The 23,801-nt window shown below is 36.7% G+C and overlaps 1 protein-coding gene across 3 annotated transcripts in view; it reads left to right on the plus strand.

The window, feature by feature from the left end:
• SIPA1L2 (signal induced proliferation associated 1 like 2) overlaps positions 1 to 23,801 on the plus strand; it is a 126,495-nt gene that overhangs the window by 12,240 nt on the left and 90,454 nt on the right. For all 3 annotated transcript variants that reach the window (XM_041485498.1, XM_041485499.1, XM_041485500.1), the window contains exon 2: positions 14,133 to 14,205. The gene's annotated coding sequence lies outside the window, so the exon portion shown is untranslated. The remainder of the gene's footprint in view (positions 1 to 14,132; positions 14,206 to 23,801) is intronic.

The following is a 23,801-nucleotide window of genomic DNA, read 5'->3' on the forward strand; positions in this document are numbered from 1 at the left end:
TGGCCTTCAACCTTTTTGGCAATAAATTAAAAACCAAGAAATCTGTTTAGAATGCATTTTTTCCTTAAATTGTAATGACATAACTTCTACTCTAATACTTTTCTCCTCCCCCACAGAGTCTTCCATTCTGCAGTAAAAGTTTCCCTGCCCTTTGCTTGTGCCCTATTCTGTCTCCCACACCCCTCTACTGACCTGCCATTACCCACTTTTGGAACAAAAAATGGCTTTTCTTTGTCTAGAAAGTGTAGGCCTGTAGTACAGCTGCACAGCTCACTGAAACCCTGGGTGGATTACTGTGCCCAAAGGGGCCCAGTGTGTGATTTCTCTCTCTGGAGGCTGGAGGCAGTGAACACCTCCTGGTGAAAAACAGCTGGCTGTCAGCTCCTGGGCACCTCCTGGCTGGGAAGTGTGTGCTCAGATTTGCATCCTGCCCATAAGATTTCCCATTTATTTCTGCCAAGAGGGATGTGCTCTCAGCCCCTGAGTAGTCCAACACCACAGGTTGCCCCTAGACCACTGGCAAATTGGTAAAATTCTTTTTCCAGCTGTGCATTTTAAAATAATGGAGTAGAAGAGTAGATGGAGAGTGTTTTTTAGACATAGAGAGTGTTCTGTCCTTTCAAACAACTCGGACTTGAAAGAATTTTCTATCTCAGCAGTTGGAGGAAATAAAAACACTGCAGGAAGTTCTGAAGACCAGAAAGTCTGTATATGGTTCATGAAGGTGGTGGTGGAGGAGGGGGCTGGAGAGGGGTTGTTTGTTTAATGGACTTTAAATGCCTAAATACTTTTCAGGATACAAATCTTGCCATTTTTATTTCTCCCCCTGCTTTAATACATATAGGACTAGCACCTTTTAGCATACAGATGAAGTAATAAAATGAATCAACTATGTTGTGTTTGGATGAATCAACTATGTTGTGTTTGGGTATGGTGGCAATGAAAGCCTCTTGAGCTTCTATATCATCAATATTTTGAATACTTTGACAGAAAGATTTTGTCTCATGTAGAATCTCGTTTGTTTTTTTTTTTTTTTCTTATTTTAACATCTTGCCTGTAACATACAGTTAAGATGTATACTCTGGAAGTTGTTCATAAATTTAATGATAACTCTGATATCCTTGACAGAAATAGCTTAACTTTTCTTTTTTCTTCTCTCTATGTGACTTCTGTAGCCACTGGTATGTTTTAATATTATCTTTGTAATCAAAGATGAACAATTTGTAGAACTTCCACTCTACAAGTACATAGAGAAATTAAGTTAATAAAGATGCCATTGTCTTATTAGAAGAGTTGATAACATTAATGTTTAAGAGGCAGTAAGGTGTATGGCAACGTTTTCTGGGAAGTTAATATATTAATAGCAGTTTCTCTCCACAAACTGATGGGCTGCAGAATAACTGGATATTTTTACTTTCAGGGTGCTCTTGAGGGAGGGTGAGAAGACCAAGTGAATGAAAACACATGGGAAATATGAAAATGTTAATAATTAATACCTTCATTTATACTCTCAAAATGCTCTCAGTTTTTGTGAGATTAAAAGAATTGTTCATCTGAAAGAAAATAAATCACTTCAAGCTTCATTGTTACACATTAAGCGCTAGATTAGATGCATTTAGGTAGTGGGTTTGGAGTTTTTTTTTCTTGTATCAAAAGAATGCCATTCAGTTCTTTCCTGACTGCTCTGTGATAATTACAGATGGGAGTGCAGCTCTGTATTTTATGATCATTGATATTTTGAGTACAATATTTGAGACTTTGGGATTTACACTAAACACACCGCAAGCTTGCTTTGCATTTCTTTTCCCTATATTTTTTTCCAATAATAATTTTTCATTATTATACTGCGAGCAGTTTATAACAAAATGATGGTCTGTTTGTCTAGTAGTCCACAAGTGAGTAACTACTCTGAATGCCTGAACCATACAGCCTTTGCAGAACAAAAAAATGTGTCTGAAATTTAACACTGTCTTTTGTGATAGAGGGATATATGAGAAAAAAAGTAAAACTTGCAAAGTGAGTCTCTCTTTGTACAGAACTGTCACTACCCTGCTTGGCTGATGAAGATTCTTTTCAGCTGTCACTTTCAGCACAAAGGGGACAAAGCCTGTGCCTGGGCTTACTCCCACTGTCTTAGTCTGATTTTTATCTAAAGCAGAGTCTGGGGCCTGCAAGATTATTGACCATTTCTTCCAATAGAGTGCCAGGGTCTAGAATTCTGACCTTTCTGTGTTTTCTAAGTTCATGTTCAGTTTTCAAAGTATATTTGTTTCAATAATTAACACTAGATACTATCTTTCTCTTGTGGTAGGGAATAAAATATTGTCAAGCAAAAATACATTCTGCTCTCTTTATAGCCAAAGTATATTAGACGGTCTTTTATGTTCCTTTTGTTTGTTTTTCTTTTTGTCTATTTAAGACAAACCTGCAAAGACTTTGGTTTTCTGCAGAAAGCAGTTGTATACCTGATTTTTCTTAAAAGCATGAGCTGCTTAAAAATCTTACAAGTGATAATCATGATTGAAACAAGAAATACTGTTCCTTAGTGGGAAAGGGGAAGACATGCTGGGTGATATTTAGGGTATTTGTGATAGAGGAAAAGTGTGTATACTGCAATTGAACAGTTGTCTTGAGCATGAAAAGAAATAAAATAACAGTAATGATCTTAGATTGGGGAGTAGGAAAGTCTTTGCCACACGGGAGAGGAGTGAGTGGCTTGGGTGTGTATGTTTGGGTGCCTGTGCACACATCTGAAATACAACATAACTATGAGTGACTGTTTCATTGTCTGTTCCAAGTGGGCAAAAGAAGCAAAACTCTCAGGTCTGAAACATCGCACTGGTGAGATTTTTGTTGTTGATCTTGGGTTTATAAGTCAGCAGAAGGAGACAGTTTATCCTTGGTCTGTGATGTTTATGATTTAGAAAGTTTTTTTTTGATTGCAAGATGTCTGTTCCTGGTAGAAATGTTACACTCTTTGGCTGCAGATTTTTATTACTCTTTCATTTTATTGCTGTTTTCAGCATGAAATAAATTATATAAATTATATAAATATGTAATTTTTATTGAGATAAAACTGTGTGGTGGCAAACACAGTTACAAAATATTTGCAAATCAATATTTTACTCCAGTCTTCTTCCTAGGAGAAATTGAAGCTTCATAATAGAAAGATTTGTCTTTGTTTAGTTTTGATTCAATGGCCGAGATGAAGGACTTGTTTCTAGAACTTCAACAGCCTTGAAAGTTTGTATCAAGTTAGGTTAAATTCCTCTGATTTACTGGATTTTTTAACAGGACCAAAAGCCCACAAGAGCGTGGCAGACCAGTGTGCTGGGTGAATGAGGGAGACTTGGTTTTGAGGCAGAAGACGTGGCATGGCCTGGTGCCAAAGCTGCGCTCAGCCTTTACTAGGTGGCAGAATGCACGAAGGTGCAGAGCCTTGCTGTCTTTCTCAAATGAGATATCTGTATATATTTGGGTGTAAAAGACAGCAAGAAACTTGGTGTCTTTTTAGGTCCCAGTCAAGGTACACACCATTCATTATTTTAATTTGCATTATCTTCTATGCATGGACCAGGGGTGTGAACCTTATATGAGAGCTACTGTAACTAATGTTTGGGGGAAAAAAATTAAAATTTGTGGCTTAAAAAACACACATTGAGAGAATGTGTTGTTCTCTTTGTATAAATGTGTAAATTAATTTTCTTTTACAAAAAATGTATTTGAATATATTGATATTATCCAAATGTAAGCGCCAATTTTTATATTTTCATTTATTCTGATTTTCTTAAATAAATATGTCCAAAATCTGCTTAGTGTTGGTTTATTTAGATGTAGATTGGGTCGTATGTGAATTGTGTTGAAATCTGTTAAATCTTAACTGGTGGATTTTAAGTGTGTAAATGCCTTTTTAAACACTCTTTTTATTGCTTTGATGTGTACTGATATCTAAGCCATGTAATTGTGTGTAGAAATATGGGGAAGAGATTGGTCTTCTGGCCAACTTTTTTTTTGTTCACTGCTGTCATACGTGGCTATTACTCCAGTTTCTCAAATACTGAATATCTGAACTCCACAGTTAAGTGCATTTGTGTAAGTTCAGAAGCAGATGGCCATTTTAAATACACAAAACCAGGGTCTATCCTACTGAAGGAGAAAAAACTACTGTATGTGGCACATGGAGAAGTGAAAATGTTATCCCTGCTAATTATTCAATAATTTAGATATGTTGCATTTTTTTATCCCGGGCAGTAAAATCTAAAAAAGTTCCTGAAAAACACTGCTTTCACATATTTCTGGTACAGCAAACAAACCTGGTTCTTAGCAATTTTTTTACAGGAGGCATGCTATTATCCGTGCCTCTCCTCATCTCTCTTCTCGTGCAGTAGTGCCTTTGGGAGGCTTCTGGTTTGATTGGCAGGCTGGCATATTTAGGCATGTCTGAAATACAAACTGTTTTTTTTGTTCAGAACAGTTCGAACTGTGCCATATTTGAAATAAGTTACTGAAGTCTCATCTGCAAGAACAATCGCCTTATGAATTTAAACTGGAAAATTTGTGCAATCAAAATTCTGTGGTGGTTTGTTGGTGGTGGTTGTTTCTGTTTTTTTGGTTTTTTTTTTTTTTTTTTTTTTGGTAATAGAAGAGAAAAAGTGTCTGTCAAACATAAATGGAAAAGGAAACAAAATGAAGTAATCCTGACCAGAGACTAAGCTAAAGTTTTAACATAGCTTTGGTTTTGCAATTCAGTAGAGAAAAAAGTTTTGGGAAACAGCAGTAGAGGTGGAAGTTGTAATTGCCCACTTTTGAAATTCTTTGTGAAGGAGACTTCTCTGCACCAATGTCTGGGAGATGGGGATGGAGAGGAAGAGAAACACAACAAAACAAAAAACCCCAACCAAAATCAACACCTTCCCCTGCCCCCCACCAGGTTATATAAATTATTTTTTTAGTAATAGTTCAGGAACTTTGGATGAGTGAAAGGGTGGTGAACAAATTTTTTTCTTTTTTTGGTCATGCAAATTGAGTATACCATACCTAGGCTGCAGTGTAAGCATATTGGGCTCTAGTTGCAATGGGAATCCAAAATGTAGTGAAAATATTTCCTTAGTCAAAAGTAATCGAAGAATTAATTTATAATTTTTTTGAGCATGTAAAGATCTATGGTCGCATTCCAATTTCCCAAAACTGTTTATTAAAATCAGAGTTGTTACATAAAATTTACACTTTAATGGATTTCAATTTTTTTTTTTTTTTTAATATGGAGCAGCTACCATATCCTGAAACATCTGGTGTTACAACCTTCAAAAAAGGTGTTCTTTCCAGTTGGCTTAATGGGTGAAGTTATTTTAGTCTATGGCAAACTTTCTTTGACTTCTGTGGAATTAGAATAAACATATACCCAAAAATCTGTCACCAAATTCTGCTCTGTCACCAAATTCTACTCATCTGTGGCTATAGATGAAAGTTATTTGGGATGCTGAAAATTTTGGGCTGCTTCCAAATCAGGGGTAATGTTCTCGTTACAGCATGTAATAGTGTACATACCAGCTCAGGTCTTGGTACAGCTTGAAAGGATCTTTGTTAATTCTTTCTCTTCTGTTGTGTATTTGCCTTGTATATTCCTCTTCATTTTGTGTTGTTTGTGTTTGATCTGGCCATAAACACTGTGTAATGAGTGTTGACTATAAAAAGCAATGGTAGTAAACAATAAGACTCATATTCTTGGAATGAATTTGATGACCAATTATGCTATTTTTGCCTCTGGTATTCTGAGGGAAATGGGAGACATTCAAATGCAGTTATGGGCATTGTCAGTCTTTGCAGTGTTGTTTCAGAGTTAAGGTTGGAAGAGGACTCCAGAATTCTGAATAGGATTTTCAATCAAATGCATAAGTTCAGTGTGTAAAGAAAACACTATGAGGCTATAATTGAATGAAGAATTAATTTCCAAATTCTGCAAACTACTTTGTTTACATTACTGGATATTTCAGTAGGAGAGCTGGATGAAATGTTAAAGAACTTGAATTATGCTAAATATCTAATTTTGGTTCCTGCATTTCAAGAGGGATGTTGAGAAACTGGAGAGCACCAAGGAGGGTAGAAGGCCCTTGCTTGGAGCAGACGAGATGGCAGGAGAAGGTGACGGAGCTAGGCTTGCTCACTCTGACAAAGCAGCAGCTACTGAGTGACCTAAGGGTATCCCATAGCTGCTTGAGGGTACTTCCACAAAAGGATAGAGGTGAATTTTTTCCACTGTTTCCAGATTGGCCCCAAATTCTGGTATGGTGTGCTTGGGTCAGATTTGGGGAAGGATGCTGCCAGGAGGCCAGTACAGGCCCAGAACAGACTGCCTGGGGATGTGGCTGGATTTTCCACCCCTGGAGATCTTGAAGATTCCGAAAGACCTGGCCATGCCTCACCATTTCCAGTGCTGATGAGAGTCCTGCTCTGAGCAGAAGATTGCACTGCATGACTTCCAGAAGTGTCTCTCAGCCGCTCCAAAACTTAAACTGGTCTTCATCCTTTAGCCCTTTTCTTTTATTACCTCATTCTAAAATGACTGTGGCTCACACGTGTGTTTGAAAAAGCAAGTGACACTGTCAAAAAGCATATCCTACAAACATTAAGGCATTTACAAATGATATTCACTCTACTCTTGTTTTTGAGAGAAAATGATAAAAAAATTCCTCTCCACTGATTGTATTTGAAAATCATCTTACTTTTCATGCTTGATAAAAACAGAGCTGATCAAGAAATGCTTTGGTTTTTTGCGTAGTAATTAATATCTTGCTTTCTACTCAAAAATGACAAAAAAGTATTTTTCCACCTCAGACAAATGTCAATGGTAAATAAAATATTAAGCAGACCTATGGAAGCAATATAGAAAAGTCTGCATGCTATTTCTGTGAATAGCATTCAAACACTGTGATTTAGTTATGGGGTTTTTTCACACCCATTTTATGACTTGTGAGTAATTTTTGTATCTTTCCTGCTTTTAAGCTGTTGCTGTAAATCAGTTGCCGTGTTCCACTTACCTTTAATCGAAATAGTCAGGTGCTACCTCATCATCCAGCTGATTTTTTTAAATCTGCTTTTCTGTGGATGAAGTCAATAATTTCTGCCTTTAGTAACTTCAGTTCCAGGCTGATAATTCTCCTTTATTGTTAATATTTTCAGCATACTTATGTTCATGATATTTCTATTTTTTTGTGTTCAGGAGGTATCAAAAGCATGGCGCATGTCTTACTGCTCTACTCTGAAAATGAAGAGAAGTTAAGAGCCCCTGTCTCTTTCATTGTGAGGTGTGGTACTCAGCTTTGCTGTGGTTACAGCAGACTACTCACATTTAAGCCCTTAATCTCTTCTGTGATGAAGTCTGGCATCATACAAAGTTAAAAATAAAACAAATCAAACAAAAACATCCAAAACAAACCAAAAAAAAACCCCTAAAAAAACCCCAACCAAACAAGGAACAAAAGACTATTAGGGCTAAATGTTGAGCTATTCCTGAAAATAGCTATACTATTTAATCTCTCTCATCTATTGGACTTTCGATAATTAGTGGTCCAAACCTGATATTTGGTAGTGCCAGAATGGATATTGTTTCGTGCTCTCTTTGTGATCTTGCTTATTACATGCTTTTGCTGTGCTGTCAAAATGAGGTATTGCAAAGGAAGAAAAGGATGCCTGGAGCTGAACATTGTTTTATAGGAGAAAAATAAAGGTGGGAAAGTAGATGATGTTCACATTATGTATGTGGATAGCAGTGTGTGGAGTGTCATGTTGAAAATACAAATGATAAAGATCAAGCTCTATGTTTATTACCTTTTATTAAAGATACTTACATTCCGTATTAATTGCATATTTATTGCAAGTAAAAAGTTATCTATGGAAATGATGGGTATTGTGGGGTATTCTGTTCATTTCTGACAAAATAACTTTGATGTAAAGCACAGATCCTTTCCCAGTTAAAAAGTCAGTTCAGAAGGTAAACCTATCTCAAGCTTACCTTTTGTGTTTTCATAATAAGAAATGTTCTTTACTTGGGGTTATATTCTAAATGTGATAGAACTCTTTCAGGTCAGAGCAGGGTTAGTTGATTTTTTGTCATATTCAGGATAAAGCTTTAGATGCATTTAAGTGTATGTAAGAAAATTCTCATGGCCTAAGGATAGATCTGTTTATGCTGCTACTTATATTAGAGTGTGTCAGTAGTGTACATTTGCTGTTCACCTTATGTATTTCTTAGCCAGAGCTCTTTGTTGTCTTTCTCAGAGAAAGGATCATCTGAAATTGCAGGTTCTATAAATAATTCTTCTCAGCAGTCAATCTGAGACTTAAGCAGACAAAATATGAATGGAGTCTGCTTTTCAAATTAATGCTGCTGTGTAATTAATTGTGCTTAATTAGCAAATCTTTCTTTAAGTATCCACAGTGCAGTGATGTAATTTGTTTTCCCAGGTAACTGATCACAAAGTATGGAAAGCTGCTTTTAACCAACTCTAAGTAATTGCATGTTTCGCTGGAAGTGCTTTGATTGAAACAGTGGTGATTTATCTGATGACCCTCAGTCTGTCTTGGGCCCCTCCAATCCTTCCAGCTGGCTTACTGTTGCTTTGAGATAGGAAATGGGTGTTTGGGCAGTGTGCTCCCTGATAAATTAATTTTGTTCCCTGTGCAGCTCAGCTAGAACAGTTTGGAAGTGCATCCACTGGGAAGGCATCCCTCATTTGCTGCCTGTACAGGGGCTGGTATGTAGAACTAGGAACAGCATTTACTGTGATGGGAAAATATCTGTAATCTGACCTGTAGCTGGTGAGGTTCAGCCAACCTGGATTAAGTAAGGTATCCCTTCCACAGAGAGGCAAATACAACCTTGTGATAATATTTTTATATTTTATATAATTTTATATTGTGACAGCATCTGTGATAGGTGTGCTGTGATATTATGTAATAAAGTTCTCAATTTCCTTTCAAACTGGGTGATATGTGTGGCCTGTAAGATGGTTAGTGCCCTCACATGCTTGACTTTTAGAATTTGAATTTTCCACACACCAGTTGGCAAAAGAGAATTACAGCTCTTAGAGAGATGAATGTAGTTCTTACTATGATGGATATTGGTATTTCTGAAACTGAAAAACAAGTGTACAAATGGAGATGCCGTGCATCTTGAACACAAGTTATTTTTCACTGTCCTTGTTGCTTTGGTTTAGAATATGCAGTTCAAGAAGGATCTGTTACTAGGGAATTCCATTTTGGGTTTTAAATAATGGACATTGTAGCATTGTGGGCAGCATTGGTATTAAAATCAACTGCTTTGTTAGATAAGGGAGGAGTTTGGTTTTTTTTTTTTTTTTTTTTTTCCTTTTGGTCAAAGGTACCCGGAACATTGATCTCTAAACATTTAATCTGGGCAGCAAAAAATTAAGAAAGACCTTATGGATTTAGAAGGGAAACCCAGTTTGCAAGTCAACGTGTAAAATAATTGTGGTGCCCAAAGCCGGGGATTTCCCAAGTTTTATGGCAGTGGTTATTGTATATCTTTGTTTCACAGTAAAGCATGCTGCTACTTCCTTAACCTTATTGTTTTCTATTTCTCAGTCTGTATTTCAAAAAGAAGCAGCATATTTTCTCCCTGAAATGATGAATTAGAATAGATTTCTTGTATGAAACACCTGCACAGTAGGAAGTGAAACAGAACTTTTTAGCTCTCACTGTTTTATGGCAAGATTTCTGTTCCCTTTCCTTCCTGTAAACAACAGGAGCCACTTAGAGAGTGGGAAATAAGCTATTTACAGGATATTTTCTGTATGAAAGGAAGGAAAAGACCTTTATAGAGATCAGTCTATTGTGTTGGGAATATGGAAAGTTATATGGAGTAAAATTGAGTTTAGTACTTGGAGAGGAAATACATAGCAAAATACGTGAATCACTTCAGGCTTGCCCCTTTAAAGTGCTAGATGCCCCCATTAGTTGCTGAAATCAAAGCAGGAGGTAGGACATGGAATGCTGTGGTTTGATCCCAAATCCTTTGTGTAACCTGTGATCATTGTGAGAACTAGATCAGAGAGAGACTACATTAAGAGCTTATGCAGTATCACTTTTATTTATAAACAAACAGTTTTGATTCTTGTACTTTTAGATAGATGTTCAAGTTACTTTTGCACATCTATTTTTCATTTGTCTCTTTGAAATACGGTTGTCTTTGCTGGACAAGTGTCATAATTGGATTTTTCATGGAAGTAATGGTTTCCAAAAGTAGAGTGTATATATTTTCAAAGTTCTGCTTCACATACAAAATATATTCACTAAATTCTGGAGTGAACATGTCAATCTTATACAAGATTCCCTGGCCTGTGTTATAAAATTAATTTCTGTGAATAGCTATTTGATTTTCATTTACCTTCTGTAGCACCAGCAAGAGTCTTTATCACCAGTAAGAATTGTGGATGAGGTGTTTAACTCTAAACTCTGCCTAAGCATTATGGAATAATATAGCTTTCTTGAAACCTTGGATAAAGTGATAGGATGATGATAGGACTGACAATAGCTTTGCCAACACAATTGAGCAGGTAGAGAAAAATCTTGTCATTAATTGTGTCACTTTTATCTGCAGTTCCTCTACTTACATACTTGAAAATGGAAATTTATTGCAGCATTTTTTGTCATTTTTTTGCTCCATATATTAAGTTCAAGATTTTTAGTAGCTGAATATCATGAAAAGGCAGTTGTAAGTATGGGAAAGAAGAAAGTAAAGAATCTTATTTGCTTTATAGGTACTGAACTCCGTTTTTTCAAAAGGGGTGCTTAAATACAAAAAGCTTTAATAGCAGTATTAACTGTTAATCAAATGATTTTTTTTTTTTTTTTTTTTTTTTGCATGATGGGTCCAGTTCCTCACACAGAAATCCTGATGTCTGGGTATTTCAGCCTAGGCTGGCAAATAAGACTGCATTATGTGCGTCTGTGTTTTTAAAGGGCAGCTGAGAGTGGTGTATCTTCTGGCATATCTTGGTGAAAGGAGAATGTGCCCTGTCTTTCTCCCAGCAGAAGAAAAAGAATCCTTTGCTGTCTGTATTTGGATTTCTGTTCTTCTGGGCCAGAATTGTCAGTCTGCTTGTTTGCTTTGTCTCTGTAGTTTTCTAAGTCTTTGTTCAAGGCAGGGGCTTGAACAAACAAAACCTCTTATTACCAAAAGGGCTACTGCAGTCATGAATGAGACTTGTCTAGGTGTAGGGGAAAGTGTAAAGTTTCTTCTTGAAAGTTTGGAGTGCTGAGGACACCAATGTCGGTATATCCCACAATGGAGAGCAAGTGACTTGACAAGGTGTTAGCTAGCCTTTGTGGTCCTTCGTGGAATTTATTTTTTTCCTTGGATATCCCATCAAAAAACAGCTCCTACAATGTAAATCGAGTGTGTCCAGGGTACACTGGACATATTCTAGACTTGCTGTGGAGCTTATCTTGGCACTGACCATCTGTACAGTGTTTTGGAGCACTAAGAAGCTGCTTGGAACTAGGCTTTCCTGATGAGGTTCCTGCCTCTTTGCCCATTCTTTTCTGCAAACAATTCCTCTAAACAGACAAAACTTTTTTGGTAGAGAAATAAACTTTTCCCAGGGAAAATGAGAGCTTGTGCTGATATTATTCTGTTTTTCTGCTTTTCCTTCAACGACAAAATAGGAATGGAAAATAATATAAGATTGTGACATAAATAATACTATAAATTCATGCAGAAAAAATACTTTTTTTTTGTAGTTGAAAATGAGGTACAGTACATAGCAGGCCACAGTTATGAATGTCTGACTTTTTGCCAAACAGGGCTACTAACAAGGATTGACTTGACTATGCAGGAATTATTTCTACCTGCATTTCAGGTATCTTTCAGTGTGAACTCATATTCTCTTTGGCCAACTTGACTTCCTTGGTGACAGTTGTTGTAGAAACAAGGTACTGGTTTTCAATTCCAGTGGACATTCAGATGAAGATTAAGAAACCAACAAATGAAATCCATTATTGCATCCTGGGGAATAAAGCAACCCAGATATAACTCCACAAGCAGTAAAATATGAGATATCCAGGAAAACAGATCTGTGATAATCACCTAATGCTCTGCAGTTTTATGATGTCCAATACTACAAATAAGTTTTGAAGTACATGAAAGAAAATAGGTATCATTATTCCTGATTTTTAATTTGTTACTTTATGTGAGTTTAAAGGAACATAAATTACTTGAAATTTTGAGGTTTTTTTCCATTTTGTAGAACTTTATGAATGCAAGGGCAAGATGTTATAAAGAAAACTTTTGAATACTGGCGAAATAATAAGTTGTTTTTGGAATATATAACATTATTTTTCTTCTCAATTCTTAAATGCTTTTCCTGATTCAGTGTTCTGTATAAGAACTTTGGATTAAAGAAAAAAATTAGTTTGTGGACGAGGCCTAGTGTTTTCCCATTTGACTGCCTCACAAAGGAGCAACATAATCCTCTAAATCCTACTTTAGTCGGAGGATCAATTGATTCCACTTTCTCCTTCCATAAACAGACAATTTAAAAATTGTCTATGAAGCTTGCTTTTCCAGTGATTTGAATATATGATTACATTTTTTTTTGTGAGAAAGACAATGCTAATAATTATAATAGTCTCATAACCTTATTAAAAGAAAACTGGAAACAGTTTCTGTTGGAAAATGTACCAGATTCCATAGCCATTCTAAAAAAAAAAAAATGGTTTTTAATTTCACTTTTGACTTTCAGTATTTATTATTGCTTTAGTTTCAGATTTTACTAGATTGAGGTTTATCAGAAAAGTTTGTCTTCATCAGATGTAATTTTTAGGTTAGGAATGAGAAATTTCTTGGGGATTTTAAATTCTGTCTTTTGTTGGCAAACAGATTAGTTACCTGATGATGCTGGTCAACACTACTACTGATAGAGTTTAGGGCTTTTTTTAGCTTTCCTATGAGAACTGCACTGGACAAGGGTTTGCTCAAGTTTTAGGTTATAACTACACCAGGAGTTGGGGTTTTTTTTGGTAGTGTGAACATACTGGTGATAGTAGACTTCAGTGATTTCATAGTTTTGAGTAGACCTAGAATGAGGATAGCAGCAAACTGTCCTGCAATTCCATCTGTATAGACTTTTTGTTTGTTTACGTTACCCGTGTCTGTAATACCTAGGTATGCAGCTGACGTAGGATTTTGAGGCTTTTGTTCTCTTCCATTGTATGCGCTATTCTGTAAAATACCTATTAGAATTATTTTTGTCCCTATGGTGGTGATTTAGTACAGGAAATAACATCTGTTCCTGCTCTGTGTGTGTGTTCTTTTTCCTTTCTTTCAGTATGAATATAACATTGTGTATTTTCAAGCCAGATTTTACTGTCTGAGATCATGGTAAAACAAACTCCTTTTGAAACTTTGTTAGCTCTGATATAAAATAGCCAAATTGCCTTGCTGGTAGTTTTGTGATTTATCTTTCTCTAACGTTGATCAGACAGACCTAGCTAAAATATTTTTATTTTACATATGCTCTAATTTACCTTTGTTCAGAAGCAAGTGTAAAATTTTCAAGTGTAAATTTTGCAGTGTTAGATAATTTCTTGGCTGTAAGTTGTCCCACAGAATCTCAGAACATGTTTCTAAACCTTTTGGATCAACTCCCTACTCTTTTCTCTCAAAACATTTTATGGAACTACATGACTTTTTCTCGTCCTTGTAATTGAAAATATTATTAGGCTCCTTTTTACAATACAGTTCTAGGAATAGCTGTGGATCCTTTATCATAACCTTTGAAGCAGAGCCATAATGAAACAGTCTGTTGCTTCAGCACCTAATGGCTCATGACCTTTTGCCCTAGCAACCATTTTTTTTTCCAGTTATTGCCAGGAACTTGCACAGATAACACCTTTAAATTCTTTGTTGCAACACATGCATATGAAATTATGCTGATTTTTAAAGCCAGCAAGTTGCTCTTGATATTTTACTTGCATGTAGAAATGAGTAGATTATCATTTTACACTAGTGTATATTTGTTTGGTTTTTTTTTTTTTTCCTCATCCCATAATATCATAAGGGGACGTGTTCACCCAAAACCAAAACCAATAAATCTTTCTCATTTGACTTGCAGGTATCTCCATTTTGTTGATATCAGAAAAAGAGTGACTGAAGTTGGCATCCTTTGTAAACCCTTCTAGCCAAAGGTAAGCACAATTTCTAGCTGATGGCAAATATGTTTTTACTATATTTGTAGTACTTTTAAATAAAAAGGCAGCTGTGCTGCTTTCTTGATGTTTGACATCTCACAGGTGCTATTTCCTTGGGATACCTAAAGCACCCTAAAAACCCTAAGATGATAATTTATGTGGCTGTGTGTACAAGTGAATAAAGAATAACAGAATGCTTTGGGTTGGAAGGGACCTTTAAGATCATCTCATTCCTACCTCCCTGTCATGGGCAGGACACTTTCCACTAGCTCCATTCAACCTGGTCTTTCACAGCTTCTCAGGATGACCTGTTCCAGTGTTTCACCACCCTCACAGTAGAGTATTTCTTCTTAATATCCAATCTAAATCCACACTCTTTCAGTTTGAAGCCATTCCCCCTTGTCGTGTCGCTGCATGCCCTTGTATAAAGTCCCTCTCTGGCACTCTTGTAACCCCCTTTGCCTACTGGAAGGCTGCAGTAAGGTGTCCCGTGTCTTCAGGCTGAACAAAACCTGGCTCTAGAGAAAGTTCAGCCTTTTTTTGAAATTGGTAACTTGGCAGATTGCCTCTCATTAATATTGAAGGGTAGGGTACAATTAATACTATACAGCTGTTACTATGCAGAAGGATTATTGTGTTCTGTAATGCATCACAGAAGCCAAATCCCTATCTCTACGAACTCCTTGATCTAGCTCAACTGGATTGGTTTTAGTTCTAGGATATGGCTCAAGCTTAGAAATACTTCACGTTGGCTGAACGCAATCTATTATCTGAAGACATTCAGTGTAGTAGATTTCTGTTTCTATCATATTTCTGACACTAGCAAAACTTTTAACTTTCATTTCCAATTACATACTGTTTCAAGGAGGAAAAAAATTCTGAAACAAGAATTTTAAAAAGTTTTATCTTAAATTCATTATGCATTCAGAGATTTGTATGAGCTAAGAGAATTGTTTTTTGGCAGCCTATTCAAAGAATCATAGATTTAGGAGAGTCTGAATAATTGATCCTCCTTGCTATGTTTGCCACATGCTTTGATGCAGGAGAAAAGATTGAACTTTGTGTTCAGCCACCTGAGCCCCTCAACCCTCCGTGTGCTGCAGCAGTTAAACTAGGTGGATGCTCAATATCTGTGTTGTTGTTTATCAGATTTTAAGAGGCTCCCTTTGCTCACATCAGGTTAATAGTTTTTTTCCCTCGTCTCATTTTAGACTCCATTTTTTCAATAAATGGTCAATTCTGTAATACAAAATGATATCACAAGACTGCTGTGTTACTGAGCCTGATGGAGCTCTGCTTTATTAATGGCAGAGTAGAACATATCTCTGAAATTCTTACCTACTACTTTTCATATAAACAATGTGTTTTGCTTTGGAAATAGCCACACTGAGAGGACAATATTGTAGCATATTTTGCATTGTGTGTTGTCAATAATATCTTTGTTTGAATAATGCTAATGAAGTAAAAGAGAACACTAGTTATTTGTAGTCTAGAATTGTGTGCTAACCACTTCTGGTATTGCATTTGCTTTATATTTTGGCTGTACAGTTGACCAATGCATAGTAGATGTTTAAAGAAATCTGGAAGAAGCTGAAAAATATAATTTGTATATTTTACCCTCTTTTTGTGGTTTAGAGTAGTAGTAGGTGTAATATAATCATGCTGAAAAAAGAATGATGGTTACAGATATCTAATAGGGTGCATTGCTTTTCTTTTATTATTTGAAAAGTATTTAACGCAAGGAATATTGCTGTTTAAGCTGGGAGAAGAAACTTGTGGTTTGCTGACCCCTGAACTAAATACACATAGATTTTTATTTTTTTTTTTGGTTTGGGTTTTGTTCCATATAATCCTGACAAAACTTTTATGCCAAAATAATTATTTTGATGTAGTTTACAATTATGGTAGCAGTGGTACTGATCAGCAGGTTTGATAATCCGGACTTTGAAATATGTAATTTTGTAGACCGTAAAAATTTATTCGCTCTTTCTTATCATAAGTACAGGCATAAGAAGATAGATGGGAAATTATTTAGTTGTAGAAAACTGATAGTGGTTTTGTCTCCCAAGTTAAATAATCAACCATTTATTAAAGAATGGTAACACTAAAAAGTAAAACATGTTTGAAGTTTCTCTTTAAGAGGCATTCTAAAATTGGTTACACAAAACTAAATGTTTGAAAAGTGTTTACAATTTCAGTTATTTTAAAAGGAATCTGAATTACTTACATGAGGTTGTTCAGCTGTTGCAACTGCACAGCTGCCTACATTGCACTGTAGATGTAGATTATCTGCAGAGGAGCAGATAATAAAATTGAAGGGTGTACATCCATGTAGAATATACACGTCCGATTCAGGTGATAAACTTATCACATTTGCCTAAGTCATCATCAGCTCTGTGAATGATGTTTTCATTGGGAGGATGTCTCCAAATATATGACATAGATATAGAATCAGTAAACTTAAATGCAGCATTTAGTCTTAGTTTTGCATCCTGTATTCATAATAATAAATAAATGTAAAACTAAAGCCATTCCTCTTTGCCTCCAGTTACTGATAGACTGAACTCTACTAGCTACTGAGGCACTATTTCTGTAATAATTTTGATAGTTATTTCATAGGGACATGTGTACATGGGACAACCAATTCAATCCTACAGTTTGATATTTTGGAAGTATTTTTGTGATCTGGGAATGAACTGGCATCTAAAGGCTTACGTATTTATATGAGTTAATGAAAACATCATCTATTGACAGTTTGTGTATGTTGGTAGTTGTGATATAGGCATAGATAGAACAATGTAGTTTGGGCATTAATATACCATATATTTAGAAACTAATGCAAACAAAAAATGTGTTGCAGTAAATTTGACCTGATAGTACATGTATGGCATGGTATAATTTCTTCACAGAATACATGGTGTGCATATTTGGTGCAAAGAAAATTGTTTTCAGAAGATAAACTATATTAGACAAATCAGAGAATTGCTGAAATGTAGAGGCATCACTTGAGATCACATAGTTAACCATCCCTGCTTACAGATCAAGGCCAGCTGGATTTTAAATATCTTCAAATGTGGAAACTCCACAAACTGTCTGAGCAACCTGTACTGTTGTCTGACTCTCACAGTCAAAGGGCATTTTCCTATGCTTAGGTGGAGTTTCATGGTTTCCTGTCTTATTTCCCTTTATCCTGGCATTGAACACCCATGAGGAGAGTCTGGCTTCCTTTCATGCCTCCAGTTAGGCATTGGGGAGATCCTTTCTGAACTTTATCTTCTTCAGGATGAGCAGCCCCAGCCCCCTCAGCCATTCCTTACGTGAAAGATGCTTCAATCCCTCAATCATTTTACTGGCACTTCTCTGGATTTGTCCCTATAGTTCCCTGTCACTCTTGTTCTGGGGGAATACAGAACACACTACTCCAGGTGTGATGAGGGAGTGATGATGGAATTTTAGCTCTAACCAGTAAGTGAAAAATAACTAGCTAGGAATGCTGATAGGCACGTGCCATTTTTGTCAATAGCAATGTAATATATTCAGTGATTCTGTATGGTGTTTGATATCTCAAATACACCTTTTCAATCTCCAAATTGTTATCCTTTATTTCCTCCGTAAGAAGAATTGAAATATACTTAGGTATAAATAAAACATCAAGCTGGTTTATCTTACAAGGTATGTGTGCTTCAGTTTTGGAATGGCTCGTAGTCTTAACAGTTCTGCCACCTGCCACCTGAGTGGAAAGGTTGTAGGGTAAATGAACCAACGTTTTTCTTAAAAGTTGTTGGATCACATACTGCAAGATACTAGTACTGCTATGGGTTGGTTGTTTGTGTTGATAAAATAATACCAATCTGCAGAGTTGGTCTTCCCAGTCTGGTTCCCTTCTGACAGCCACAAATCTGGCAGGACTGAGTTCAGGGAGAGGGCTGTTTTGGTTCCTAAAGGCAGTGAGCCAAAAAAAAATTTATGCTATGTTATGTCTCTTTGTCCTGTGCTACACCAAGTCTGTGGTTCTGGAAGGATTTATTAGTTTGTTTGGATCTTTCCATTTAGCTTACTGGAGCTTGGAAAAAAGTAGGACTCTCTCACATCTTCAAATGCTGTATCACTCTAAATGACAGAGATAACAGTAAGAAAAAGCATTAGTGAGGTCTGTCAAAATAGATGTCAAGGTAAAATAACATGCATGCTAATAAAATGGAAGAACTTACTAACGTGCATTTTGGGTTTGCTGTTTTGGAGAGGGAATAAGGGGAAAAGAGGGAATATTAGCAGGTTGGGTGGGAGAGTTAGGATCAAGAACTGAAGACTGATGAGTCTGAGAAGGGAAAGAGATGGCTAAATTTAAAAAAAATTGGGAGAAGCTAGTGTTAAACTTTCTTCCCCTAGCCCTTAGCAAAAGTAGTATTTATTTTTCCTTTGAGGAAGAGGCTGATGTGCCACTAGTGCTAACTAAACAGATGTAAAAAACAAAAAAAAAGAAGCCTCAATAAACAAATAAAAATAATTGAAAAGAAGTTGTTGGGAGGGAGGGAGGGATGCAAACCATCCTGATTCCTTAATGAATGTAATCTAATTTATTTCAGTAAAATACTTTGTGTATTATTGTTTTATACAAAGTAAAAGCTTAACAGTAAATTACCTTATTGAAATCCTTTGTTTCTGGCTCATGCAGAAAAGACTTCTAATAAAATATTTGAAATAATTAAGAATTAATGCAAATACTTTTGAAGATAAACTGCAGAATGGGTCAAAAACATGAGCTTGTTTTTGGTTACTACTAGAACTGTGAAGGATGAGTGAGAAAGTTGAAAAAAGAGTTATGCATATGTGAAGGAGAGACTTCTCAGAGAAAATTGGAGAAACAGAACATGGAACAACATGATAAAAATTCAAGAATTTGAAAATGCTCTCAAGTAGAGCCAAAACCATTCTAGAATTAAAGTTGGTGAAGTATGTGAAGGGCAGCGAAAAAGCTGTTGCAAGTACATAAGGAGTAGAAGGATGCTAGGGAAAATGTGAACGCATTGGTAGTGGAGTAGGGGATCTGGTGACAACAGACTCAGAAAAGGCTGAACTGTTCAACACAGTTTCCACTTCAGTCTTCCCTGGTAAGACCAGACTTCAAAACCCCAGAGAGCATAGAGCAAGGAGGACTCAGTGGAGGGCGATTAAATTAAGGGATGTTTAAACAAACTGAGCATAAAGAAGTCCCTGGGACTTGGTAGAATGCAGCTGTGGACACTGATGGAGCTGACTGATGTCAGTGTGAGAGCACTCGTGATTTCTTCAAAAGGTCATGCAATTTGGAGAGGACTGGAGAAAAGTCTAAGGAGAGTCTGGGGAAGTACAGATAAATAAGCCTTGCTTGTCCCTGTGAAGGTGGTAGAGCAAGTGATCCTGGAAGGTATTTCCAGATGCATGAAGGATGAGAATAGGACTGGGAGTAGTGCGCATGAATTGAAGCATGGAAAATCCTACTTAACCCACCTGATACTCTTTTATGATGAAATGACTGGCTTGGTGGATGAGGGGAGATGCCCTTGATAGATGAACAGTGAAATAGACCGAAAGCTGGCTGAACTGCCAGATTTAGAGGGTTGTGATCAGCAGCACTAGCTCCAGTGGGAGGCCAGTGTACCCTAGGGACTGATACTGGGTTCAGCACTGTGTAATGTCTTTGTTCAGTGACCCTGTTGCTGGGACTGGGCACACCCTCAGCAAGTTTCCTGATGATACAAAACCAGAAGGAGTGTTTGATATCCCAGGTTGTTGGGCTGCCATCCAGAGGGACCTCAACAAGATGGAGTGGGCAGAGAAGAGCATTCCTAATTCAAAAAAGGTCAATGCCAATTTCTGCAGCTGGGGAGAAATGACCCCAAGAGTCAGCACGTACTGGAGGTCAGCCACCTGCAAACAGCTCTGCAGAAAACGACCTGGAGGTCTGGGAGGACAGTGAGCAGAGCATGAGCCAGAAAAAGTGTCCTTGTGGCAGCACTGGTGAGGCCACACCTGGAATACTGTGTGCAGTTCTGGGATTCCTGGTACAAGAAAGATAAGGACATATTGGAGAGCATCCAGTGCAGGCCACAGAGAAGGTTAAAGGACTGAAGCATTTTTCATACAGTGAAATGCTGAGTGAGCTAGAACTGTTTGGACTAGAGAAGGCTCAGGGGGATCTCATCAGTGTATGAATTCTTGGAGGAGAGTGAAAAGAGGATGAAGCCAGGCTCTTTTCAGTGGCCCCCAGTGACAGAATAAGAGGCCATGAGTGTAATTTGAAATACATTAAATTCCATCTGAACATAAGAAAAGACTCCTGCTATGAGGGTGGTTGGGCTCTGGAACTGTTTTACAGGAGAGGTTGTGTCTCCATCCTTGAAGATATTTAAAACCTGACTGGATGTGGCCATGAGCAGCTAATCTATCTGGCCCAGTCTGAGCAGCGGGTTGGGGTAGAAAATCTCCAGTGGTCCCTTCCTACCTCAAAGACTCTGTGTGATTCTGGGAACATGGGCGAAGGGAAGAAGATGATGTATATTTTGCAAGCAGAAAAAATGCTAGAACACGTTGATAAATTCCATTAATTAAAAGATGAAGTCAAGGTCACCTGCAGCTCTTTCTTAATCAAGTTGTAGGGAAAATGCTCAGGTCGTTCATTCCTTGGTTAGTGAGATTAGGTAGCAGGGCAATAGACATCAGAATATTTTTCAGACTCAGTTAATTAAGAAGGGAGAAGATTTAATGAGGTTTTAGAAGCGTTTTTCAGGGTCAAAATTGATTGTCTAAGAAATCTGTGAGAGCTCTGAATTTTGTGAAACTGGCTGTGCTGTAATATTTTTTACCCTGTCTATGCAAGACCTAAGTTTTCAGTAAATTTTAGTCTTAAAATATTGATAATATGATACAGATGACCTCTTGTTGTATTTGATCTTCTCTTGGGTAACCTGTCACATCCACTTCTATTTAAAAAAATGCAGACAGCTTAAAATAATCTCTTGCAGGCTGACCTGGTCTGGTTATTAACCAGCACACTCTGAGCCCTGTCTGTTTGCAAAGCTGAGGGGGGAGGAGGGGGCAAGAGGCGAGGAAGCATCTAGTTTCAAAAATAGAAATCCCACAAGTACTCTTAATTATCTTTTATGGTCCTCTGAAAAGCTATTCATTTGCTATGAATATCATTCAAATACTTCATAGTTTTTAGCTGTTAGGCTTTTTTTTTTTTTTTTTTTCAATTTCTTTCTTTTCTTTTGCCATCTCATTTCTGTGATTTAGCCTAGTAACCTGATTTGCTGCCTTGTCAAATTCTTCCCTGTGAATGGAGTGTGTACTTTGTCTTGCAAGGCAGCCTGTGAGGAGAGGGAAGGAGGAATACAAACTTTTCCCATGTCCTCCACTTCATCTAGTGTCTGCTTGTATACAGTTTCTTTGTTTTATCTTGCTGCAAATAGGAGAAAGTGAAATGGATGGAAAGAAACCATACTTTAAAAATAAAAAAGAAAAACATTATTCGTGAAATTTTTTAAGGTTTTTTGGTCATACTTAAGACCAGTGACATTAACTGCTTTGGACAGCTTCAGGAAGGGCAGGGCTACATGCCATCAAATGCTGAAGATCAAAGTCCACTGCAGCAAAATTTTCTCAAAAATGTAGACTAAATTTGTAAACATTTTTTGAAGTGGTTATTTCTGAGGGGGATGGAAACACATATTTCCATTTCATGTACTGTTTTTTAAGCATATATGCTAACTTAGAAGAAAAGAAGTTGAGACATTTCTGTATGTTGCATCCTTCCTTTTGTTATTTGTCTCTTGGAGATTACAGAAAAGTTAATGATGATAACAGTTAATTATGTTTGGGTGAATGACAGATTAGACAGACTATTTCTACTTTGCTTTTCTTTGTATTTCAGTTGTCTCCAAATCACCATTCACAGATATTTACTTAACTTCTCTTAGGGATTGATGTTATTGCTGTATCACATTTAGAAACCAGATACAAAGAATGTGACTTTGATTTTTGGCTCTATTTTCATATTTCCTTAAAGTAGGAATTTTATTTTAGTTTTTTTTTTTGAGAGGAGAATGTTAGAAATTTCTTCCTGCGCGTTTTTGGAATTTAGAATACACCTGTAAATAGATTTCTTTAGGGGTTTTTTGCCTGTTTTGTTCTCTTTGGCAAGCCTTCTTTTTAGAACTTTGAAGGTTGGAATGGGCTGCAGTTTAATTCAAAACTATTTTCTAAGGACAGATAAACTGGGGGCATAGTCCAGCCCTTTTGCTTTACATATGCAAATTATTAGATAACATTTGGCAGTCGGTAGCTTTGTCTGAGCAGGATGAAGTGTGGGTTATATGGCAGCTGAATGTGTTTCAGCTAACTTTGTCTCCAGGGCAGCCAGAATTTACAGTACTCTTAGACTTAGTAAGGTAGACTTAGGTTCTCCCCTACTTTGCATTGCATATAGTTTGACTTAGAAACACTGTTCCTAAACTAGAAATAAGAAATTGAAATACTTTGTTTTTCTCAAATGGGTTAGTGTTAGTAACCATGATAGATTTAAAGTTGATGTAATATGTAGGAAGGAAATTTGATCTATCATAGGATTATTACCACTAGAAGGAGTTATTGTTGACATTTTCTGTAGCTGGAGAGTTAAAATGAAAGATATTTTTTAAGAAATTTTTTTTTGGTGTATTAGGGTGTCTCTTTAAAGAAGTAATTGTAAAAATATAAAAATTGACAAACTGCATACTGAATCTATGTTGTAGTTGACAAGTGTATTTAATTAGGATTACTTTTGCCTTGTATTTCTGTTGCCCTTGTATTTTTTTTGTTATTAAGCTCACACAGGAAACTAAAATAGAGTTCTCCATTGTTTTAGGTGTGTGTGTACTATGAGGTGGTGTGCATAGCTTCTAGAACTGTGTACTAAAGCAATTATTTCATTGTTGGAAGCTTTGGGTTTCCTGGTCTCTCATCTCATTTCTATGTGAATATCAAGGTGAAGTGGATAATGTAGTATTAATGCTTTACTCCTCTGGTTGATTTGAAATTATTTTGGGATTTTTTCTTTTCCATCTTTTACTGTAGTGCTGAGTGAAAAATCTTAACTAGACTCTGTTGGGTTCTTTATTTATTTATTTGTTTAGCTTTCTTTTGCAAGAAAAAAAACAGTTTCTCATACTAACCCCTCAGTGCTGGCCATAAGATCAATGGATAGGTGATGAGGGGGACAAAAGGCCTTCCCCACCTTCTTCCAGCTCTCTGCCTCAGATGTTAACATACAGATTAGGTTTTCTAACAGATGTAGCTTTTTAAATTACTCTTATTGACTTCTGAGTGCTGGCTTGGACTAGAATATACTTCCTGTCTCTTTTCAACCCTTGGTAGCCATGCTGATTTGCATGCAGACAGCAACCCCCATTTCTTAGACTCAGTTGTTACCACCTTGTCCTTTTGACATGGTGTATTTCCTTGAAGTTTTCATTCCAGAAGCTGCCCAGCTATGTTGGGTATACTGCTCAGTAAAGATTCTACTAAAATCCTTTTTCACTCAGCTTCTCTAGCTAGCAGAAGCAGAACTTAGCCCA

This window comes from Pyrgilauda ruficollis, unplaced genomic scaffold (assembly GCF_017590135.1).
Source record: "Pyrgilauda ruficollis isolate IOZ18807 unplaced genomic scaffold, ASM1759013v1 scaffold70, whole genome shotgun sequence".
NCBI lineage: Eukaryota > Metazoa > Chordata > Aves > Passeriformes > Passeridae > Pyrgilauda > Pyrgilauda ruficollis.